The sequence below is a fragment of the Anastrepha ludens genome, chromosome 3 (genome assembly GCF_028408465.1).
Source record: "Anastrepha ludens isolate Willacy chromosome 3, idAnaLude1.1, whole genome shotgun sequence".
Lineage (NCBI taxonomy): Eukaryota > Metazoa > Arthropoda > Insecta > Diptera > Tephritidae > Anastrepha > Anastrepha ludens.
The window spans coordinates 25,249,062-25,258,501 of record NC_071499.1 but is presented as its reverse complement, the minus strand read 5'-3'; the positions used below and the strand labels follow the sequence as shown (position 1 = coordinate 25,258,501).

At 36.1% G+C, this 9,440-nt stretch overlaps 1 non-coding gene across 1 annotated transcript; it reads right to left on the bottom strand.

Annotated features, from left to right (window-relative positions):
- Positions 1-4,842: 4,842 nt before the first annotated feature.
- On the bottom strand, positions 4,843-4,914 carry Trnag-ucc (transfer RNA glycine (anticodon UCC)). Its single transcript has one exon. It is a non-coding gene; the product is annotated as a tRNA-Gly (tRNA).
- Between the last annotated feature and the right edge of the window lie 4,526 nt (positions 4,915-9,440).

Sequence of the window (9,440 nt, the reverse complement as noted above, 5' to 3'; positions counted from 1 at the left end):
AATCGCTTCGGCCGCAAGGCAATGCTGTGAGTTTTCTGGGATCAGCGTGGTATGATTTGGTACGAGCTATTAAAACCAGGTAAAACAATTGACGGTGCACGCTACCAACGACAATTGGCCGATTTGAACAGCGCTACACACCGAAAACGCCCAGAATACGCCGATCGGCGTCACAAAGTAATTTTTCTTGATGAAAATGCACCGCCACATCGAACAACAGCGACCCGGGAATTGGTAGAGACGTACCCGGGAATTGGTGAAGACGTACGATTGGGAACCACTGATGCATGCGGCTTACTCACCAGATTTGGCGCCTTCCGATTATCACTTGTTTTCATCGATGGGCCACGCACTTTCTGAGCAGCGCTTCAATTCTCACGAAGAAGCCAAAAAATGGCTCGATGATTGGTTTGCGGCCAAAGACGGCCAATTTTTTTAGCGCGGCATCCACAAATTGCCTGAGAGATGGGGAAAATGTGTCGCTAGCGATGGCTATTATTTTGAAGATTAAATTTGTAACCATTTTTTGTTAATCAACGTTTGAAAATGAAAAAAAGTCTCACTTCATAAGTATACACCTGGTAAAATCTGTCCGATTTCGCTTGAGTGCCCACGTAAAAATATTTTGTTAAATTGTGATGTGTGAAGGCTAAATTTTGAAAAAATTGTGAATTGTGGTTATGATTAACCAGCAGAATCCTGAATATAAAGGGTTTAGATCATTGTAGTAGTGGAAAAAACCATCCTATCAGTCTAGATAAACGGTAGCGTTAATCGGGATTACCGGCGCAGTTGATTCAGATTAAAATTGCAATGTTACAGGTCGTTTTTGCGCGAATTAGTGAACACCTGATTTACCTATTGGATACTTTAGTCAATGAAAGATGGATCGCAAGTGACAAATACGGGTGTTAGCTGTCCTGGTACTAAGAAATAATTATTTGGTTAAAGGGACAGATACCTGTAAACGGCCATATTTTCCCAGATTTTCATTAAAATTATTTAAAATGAAGAAGTGAATATATAGTTTTTTTCAAAATTGGCATACAGTTTATTATTTATTTATTAAAATACAATAATATACAATAATTTTTTTTGTTTATTTTTATCATTTGAAATGGCGAATGTACACTCAATTCTTCCAGGAAGGTCACAGCGGGGCTTCTCAATCGGCGGGCATTGTGGCATCGGCGTCAGTGACCGGAACCAAACATGTTTTTTGTTTATTAATGTCATAATTTCTACAATATATGAATTTAACCAAAATGGAAAAAAAGATTCGAGGAATAAAATGCTTTAAAAAACAAAAAAATGAATTTTGGGGCGAATTTTCCCACTATTTTTGCTTCGAAAAAATTATTGTATCTTTTCGAAAAATTTTCGAAAACTTGTAAATTCACATAGAAAGTAATATCATAAAACAGATGTGAGCAAAATTTCAGGGATATCGGTCAATAACTTTCGTTATCGTGTACGCCAATTCGAAAAATATAGTTTTGAGAAAAACGCGTCTAAAATTTGAATACAACGTAACTATACCTCTTCCAGCGCTCGAAGGCAAAGAATAGAGTCGTCACGGTTGACGATCTAGAGTAAGAAATACTTAAATTTACGTTATAAAATTTTTTTGACATATTCTTAAATTTTATGAAAAGAAATTTTTTTTTTTTTTTTTGTAATTTTACAGGCATCTGTCCCTTAAGGGGTTAGGGGTAGTCAACAAATTTGATTTGTTTTGCATTTTCTTAAAGTATAATATCTCAAAAATATTGTGTGGAAATTTGAAGTGCATTCGACAAATACTTTTCGAGTTATTCCACAATTAACAAAGGGCGCCCGGACGCTCCAGAGCAGATGGCAAAACTTTAAATGCGTTTTTCTCAAAACTATGTTTTTTGAACCGGTGATCACTGTAACTTAAAAACCGCTTGGTGGATTTCAATAAAAACTTGAGCCGGATCGAAGTATTTAGTTTTTTCAAAAAAATCGATTTTTTTAAACAGTTAATTCTTGGTTTTTTTCTCGAAAATGTGAAAAATACAGGGTGGCTGATGAAAGCCGCTACCAAAAAAAAAAATTGAATAACTTTTTTTCTTTTTAAGTTATCTGTTCCATTTTTGTTTTAATTTGCAGATTGATCTTTAAAATTTATTAAAATGGATAACTGGGACACGTAAACAAGAATTTGGATAGTCCGCCGCTATCACGCACTGGAGTCCATAGTTTTGGTACAGAGAGAGTACAGGCGGTTGTTTGGCGGCGATCCCCCGAGCAGATGGACCATAATGAGACTGGTGAATAATTTTGCTGAGCAAGGAACAGCCGCAAGAAGGCCTTATCATCGAAACCCACCAGTTCGGACGGAGGAAACGATCGCTGCTGTAGCTGCAGCTCTACAAAGCAATCCAAGGGCTTCAACAAGAAGCTTATCTGCTCAACTTGGTGTCAGCCGACAGTCTTTGCAAACAATAATGCACAAAGATTTAGACTTATTTCCCTACAAAATTCAAATGGTTAACAAACTGAATGCAGCAGACTTGCCGATTCGCTTGGAATTTTGCCAGAAGATCCTGCAAATGGTGGAAGAAGACCAAAACATGTTAAACTGCCTTTTCATGTCTGATGAGGCCCATTTCGATTTAAACGGCAATGTGAACAAACAAAATTGTCGAATATGGAGTACTTCTAACCCACAGATACTCCACGAGACGGAATTGCATCGTCTTCGCGTGACAGTGTGGTGTGCGGTTTCTTCACGCTGTATTGTCGGGTCTTATTTTTTTGAAGAAAATGGTCACACCGTTACGGTTACTGGAGACCGTTATTTGAAAGTGCTGAAAGAAGAATTCCTTTCAACGCCGAAAGAGAATTCCTTTCAACTCTGTGTGGTTTCAATAAGATGGGGCAACGTCTCACATAGCCCAGACTGTTATGACAGAGTTGCGACGAAAATTTCCCAATAAACTGATTTCAAGAAACTCCGAATTTCGTTGGCCCCCAGGTGGCCTGAGTTTCTTAATGTAGCAAAATTCATCAGCCACCCTGTATTTCCTGAGGCCGCTATTTGAAAAAAAAAGCTTCGATCAGGCGCAAGATTATCTATTAATAAAACTAATTTCTCTTGACCGATTGATTTCAGATAAATCTCAAAGACTTGTGATGATCACCGCAAGGGACTTCTGGAGAAACGGGCTCAACAACGACAACTTTTAAAATTATTGGTTTTTTTTTTTTGAAATTTTGCTAAAGTCAAGTCGAAACATGACGTTTAATACGTTTTATTTTTGTTATGCTATGTTTTTATTTTTGTTAAATAAAGCAAAACAAAAAATATTGAAAATCATAATTTTTTCGGGCCTCTGACTAGCCCTAACCCCATAAAAGATTGGCAACGCGGGAATAGAGTTGCTTTGAATCTTTGAATTTGTAAGATGGTGAGTTATACCCATCTAATGAATTATAACCGTACTCGCTAGCGGTGAATCTTACTCGATAACTTTGTTGTTGCTTTCGCATGTAAATTTTTCGTCAAGTTAATCGAACATGCGAGCGGGGAAATGGCGAATAGAAGAGGCCTTATAATAATATTTTTGTAGTTTGGCGGAAAAGAAATCTAGTATTTTCTCGGTAGATGGCTGTAGTGAGCGAAAGGCTTCAAAAAATCAATTTTTTTTTTTTGCATAAAAGTCTTCCCAAACTATCCAAGAATGTCCTCAAAATTTCAGAAGCAAATTCAAAATTTTTTCGTAGTTACAGACGAAATTGTGATCAAGCGTCCAGCAGGTATACGAGCGGCCGGATCGCTCGAAGTGAGATTTCTCGGTTTCTTATTTTTACGATTTTTCCTAATTGGCGGGAAAGATAGGGAAACAGTTAAACGTCCTATCGAAACGAGATAACATTGATTGTATTCGGAATTAAATTCTATTCTAGTTGAACCTAAAAAACCTTAAGAAAGTTATGATTAACCCACTTTTTAAACAATCTAAAGTGAATTTGTTTTGCCAAAAAGGTGAATTTTTCTTTTAATTAGCGAAAAAATGTTGAATTTCTCACTTTTTGTTTAATTTTCTTGGTTTAGCTAGAAGCATTACTATACTAAAATACATTTTTTTGGGGTTTTTGGTTTCTGATGGAAATTGCGATCTTTCCCGCCGCACGACACATGCACACTCGAGGCGCCTCGGCAAAATGCTTGTACCAGGCATAATATGACATATATTTTAATGAAAAAATTTGAGAAGACTGCTGAAATATATAACAATAACACCTGAAAGTTTCGTTTCAATCGAATATTTCTTTCTCTCCCAAAAAAATCCACGAAAAAATCGATGTTTTGAACCCTCTCAAGCAGGCTCCCCCCTTAAAGTTTATGCTCATTTTCAAGGTGACACTTCACACTAAAAATATTTTTTTGCTGTATTTTTGTTTGTTCTATTCAGTTGTGAGTTGCAGGGTGTTAACAATGGAAGTCCACAAAGAGAAAATTTGGTTAATTTTACAGTTTTTCTTTGATAAAGGCGAAAATGCAAGCCAGGCCGCTGAAATTGTGACTGGTGATTATTGTGCCGATACAGTAACATCCAATTACGTGTAATTTTAGTTTTGTCAATTCCGTTCAGGCATTTTTGTTGTTAAAGAAAATGCCGATAATGTTGAAAAGTCGATAAAAGCACAGAAATAATCGAAGTTGAGCGTCGTGTTCGTAGTTGTAAAGACGTAAAGATGGCCCATAAAAAAGTTTTGAATGATTAACGCAAAAATTTCAGGCCAAAATAATGGATTTCTTTTTCCCCAAATCCAGTTACCTTTAAACTACCCGATTTTTTCTTTAAAAAAGTGTGCGTCGGCCGGGAATCGAACCCGGATCAACTGCTTGGAAGGCAACTATGCTGACCATTACACCACCGACGCGCTTGAGGTTCGATCAGCTGCTTATTGAAATCTACAACTATAATTTCATTATACTAATATTAATATTTGCATCTTCATACAAAATAAAAGAAAAAACAAAATAAAGCGTAATGGGTACTATCCAATTATAAAAAGCGATATTTATGTATGTACTTATACACACATATTATATATAGGCTATCGCATATGATTTTAAAAGATTTTAAAACATTTTTGACATTAAATTAAAAGATCATACATACGCATGATTCAATTACAGTAGATTCTGTTTTTATGTGGTTTTGAAATACTGCGGTTTTTAAAAAAAATTAAAAATTTTTTGTTTATTTTATGTATTTATTGTTGCTTCTTGATCATTCACAATTTAATTTAAATTTTAAAGGTTATTTAACCCTGCTCACAAATGTCTAACAAAAAAGAAAAAAGGAATAGAAATGCAATTTCCCTAGAAACCAAAATTTTAATTTTGGACCGCTTAAAAGCAGGCGAACGTTATGCATCTGTTTAACACTTATCCTGTATAAGTGGGTCAAAATTGCCCAAACGACTTTAAAAGTTGCATATCTTTTTTTATGCTTCATATAATCTGGTGAAACTTCTCGACTTTTATTATTTAATAAAATTAAACTTGAAAAAGTTTCCGTTTTTTGACGATGAATAAAAAAAAAGCTATTGATATTTTTACGATACATTTTTTTATCATTTACTTATTCATATATTAGGACCACACAAAATAAATTTGAAAAAAAAAAAAAATGAATTTTCATGGAGTTATGCGTCCTTGAAGTGGAAGGGGGGGAAAAAAGGCAGTGTCCCCGTCGTCACGATTTCTACCCTTATGGTCATCTGAAAAAAAAAATACAAATTCTTAATTAATATGAATGTCATTATCGTATGAACCAGAAAAAACGGAAAAAAAAAATTTTCCATAAAATGGCGGCTACTCAAAAAATTGAGGTAGATTTTTCTCTTATTTTTAAGCTATCTCGAATTGTTTACACATATTAAAAAATTTAAATTTCCAGTTTTTCGAGGTTCATACGATAGAGATATATTTAAAGAATATTCATGATAAACTTCAAGCAAATCAGTTGATTAGAACTTGAGATATCGTGACGACCGTATCGAAAGAAGTAGTTTCGAGGAAAACACGTTTGAAGTTCGTCGTCCGCTCAAACCAGTCTAGCTGTCGCGTCACTAAAATAGTTCTAACTACGAAAATAACTCGAATTTTGAAAAATCCGTTTAGGGAGATATTTTTGAATAGGTAAACTATCAAATTTTGAAAAAAAATCTAGACTAGAATACCCCCTTAAATGTGTCATCTACAGGATAGGCTGTGCAGAAATAGTTACATATATTGTATAACTGGGTCAAAATTGCCCAATAGTAAAAGCAGTATGTGTAATCATATGTTTGTAAGTACATATGCCCGTGCACATTACGGACAATATCAATGAACCTCGCGGATGACTGACATGTATGTATGTATGTACATGTGTATGAATATGAATAGAGAAGAAATTGAAGCCCTTCTAGAGAACTCCGATTTGGATGATAAAGCACCAAACGATACCGAAAGTGATGATGAAGAAGACCAGATATCAGAAGTGGAATCCCTTTACGATCCCAAAATTATCAGATGAAACAGACGAAGAGGACAATTCTGTCCTTCAGCATAATATTTCAGGAGCTTTTCCGTCTAAGGATGGGAAATATATGTGGTATAACCAATCACTTGCAAGCGGAGCTGGCAGGCGGGCTGCAGAAAATGTTATTACCACCGCACCCGGAACTACACGGTATGCCAGGTCAATCAGTGTTTGAAAATAATTGGGTCGACATAGATAGTATTAGTTTGAAAGCATATTTTGGACTTTTGCTCCTAGCAGGTGTGTTTCGATCACATGGAGAAGCACTCGAAAGTTTGTGGGATGATTCTAAGGGCCGTCCGATTTTCAGATCAACAATGACTTTACGCAGATTTCAGAATATCTCCAGAGTCCTGAGGTTCGACAAGAAATCTGACTGGAATGAGAGGCGAGCGTGAGATAAACTGGCACCAATCAGGGATGTTTGGAATCGCTGGGAATTTAACATACAAAAGATGTATAATCCTGGAGAATTCACCACAGTCGATGAACAATTGGTTACATTTCGTGGACGTTGTCCTTTCAAACAATATATCCCATCGAAGCCTGGAGCATACGGAATTAAAATTTGGGCCTTGTGTGATAGCCAAACAAGTTTTGCATGGTCGCTGCAGGTGTATAGAGGTAAAAATCGAAATTGTAAGCCTGAGAAAGAGCAGGGGCGTCGTGTTGTACTCGATCTAGTGAAGAATATGCAAGTTCGTAAGTTTTACATCTCACGAGTTGGGGATTGAACTTTTGAAACGTAAGATAACCCTAGTTGGTACGGTTCGAAAGAATAAAACGTTTTTGCCTGTGGAAAAGATAGAGTCATCTTCTTATTTTGCAACAATGCGTCAGGGGATCGGATATTAAAACCTTTAGTTGTAAATCGATCACTAAAACCTCGATCGCTGAAGGGCAAAGACATGGCAAAACTTCCAGTTCATTGGATGGCCAACAAAAAAGCGTGGGTGACTACTGCAATTTTCACAGAATGGTTTAATCGATATTTTGTGCCGGAAGTTAAAAAATATTTCCTGGATAAAGGTCTCGAGTCGAAAGTGATTTTGCTCATCGATAACGCGCCAGGTCATTCGCATATAGAACATGCCAATGTCGAGATAGTGTTTCTCCCACCAAATACAACCAGCATTTTGCAACCATTGGACCAGGGCATTATCTGAAATTTTAAAAAACATTATGTAAAGTTGACGTTTCAGCACATTTTCAACAAGATAGAGAATGAAGAGAAGAACAGTTACGGATGCCTGGAAAAAATTTTCGATTTTGGACTGCATAAATCATGCTGGCTTGGCAGTTAAAGCTATAAAACCACAAACTTTAAATACTTGCTGGAAAACGGTTTGGCCAGAATGCGATCAAAGGGGAAGTCTATCAGAAGAAATATCAGTATCAGAAATTATATCTTTAGGTCATGAAATTGGTGGAGAGGGGTTTGAAACATTATGCAACGCAGATATTGATGAGCTACTTTCGGACTCAGAGCTAAATGATGAAGACTTAATGGAAATCATTGCTGGTGATTCTGGAAAAGACATCGAATCGGAAGATGAAATAACACCATTTACGTCAAATGTGAATCGAAAAGGAATCCAGAAGTGCAGCAAATTAGAAAATTATTATCTGACCAATGATCCAGATACTGAGGGGGCCTTGAAATTCCAACGTGAACTTAATTTATACATGTCAACCTATCGGGAATCGTATAAACAAGATTCTAAACCAGCTAAGCAAAAACTCATCACAGATTACATCAGAAATGCTCACTCTACAAGTATGGAACCGCCTGCATCACCATCCAGATCAGACGTGTACATTTCCTCAAGTGACGGAAGTGATTTTACGCCAAATCCTAAACGAATGCGCAACATGTGGGTATTGTCTGATTCTATTTCTGACGATGTAAATTTATTTTTCGATTCTGACGTTTCTTAAATAAAGATATAATTTTCAAGAATACAATTTTTTGTTTATGCGATTTTATTTAATTATTTCAGATTCATGCGCTCTAAGGAACGTATCTATAGTTATAATATGGGACTAGTGCCTTTTTTTATGCGATTTTATTACATTATCTCAGATTTATGCGGTTCTTAGCACTTTTGAAACGTATCTATTGTTTTACTATAGAACTGGTAGCTTTTTTTATGCTGTTTTTTTTTTAAAGCTGTTTCTTGCGGAACGTATATACCGCATAAAAACAGAATCTACTGTATTAAAGGTTTACTCACTTGTGACATTATAATTCTGACACTGCCTTACAAAAGGTCGCATTTAAGAAGGGTGAAGAAAGTGGAAAAATTAAATATCTGTTTGGTAAAAATTACTTTAATTATAAATAAATATAATCCTAGAATTATATTTTATGAATTCATTTTTATACTCAAAACTGATCGCGAAGTTTCGCCAATATGATGCTATTGTGGTGCCTAAGCATTACGACCCTAATGAATACTTTCATAAAGGATGGTTAAAAATTTCAAGGGCCGATGTTGAATGTGAACCACACATAAACGTCAAGTTTTTTTCTGCACTTCATTTGACAGTTTTCAATTTGGTGAGATACACAATCGAGCAACGCGTTAAAGTTATTCAGGCTTATTATGAAAACGGTCGTTCAAATCAAAATGCATATCAAGGAAAATCATCTTCAGTGATGAGGCACATTTTCACCTCTGTGGATTCGTCAATACGCAGAATTGCCGCATTTGGGCGAATGATAATCCAAGCGTGATTGCCGAAAAACCAATGCACCCACAAAGAGTGACTGTTTGGTGCGGTTTATGGGTCGGCGGCGTCATTGGGCCGTATTTTTTCCAAAATGAGGCCGGTCAGGCAGTTACTGTGAATAGTGTTCGCTATCGTGAGATG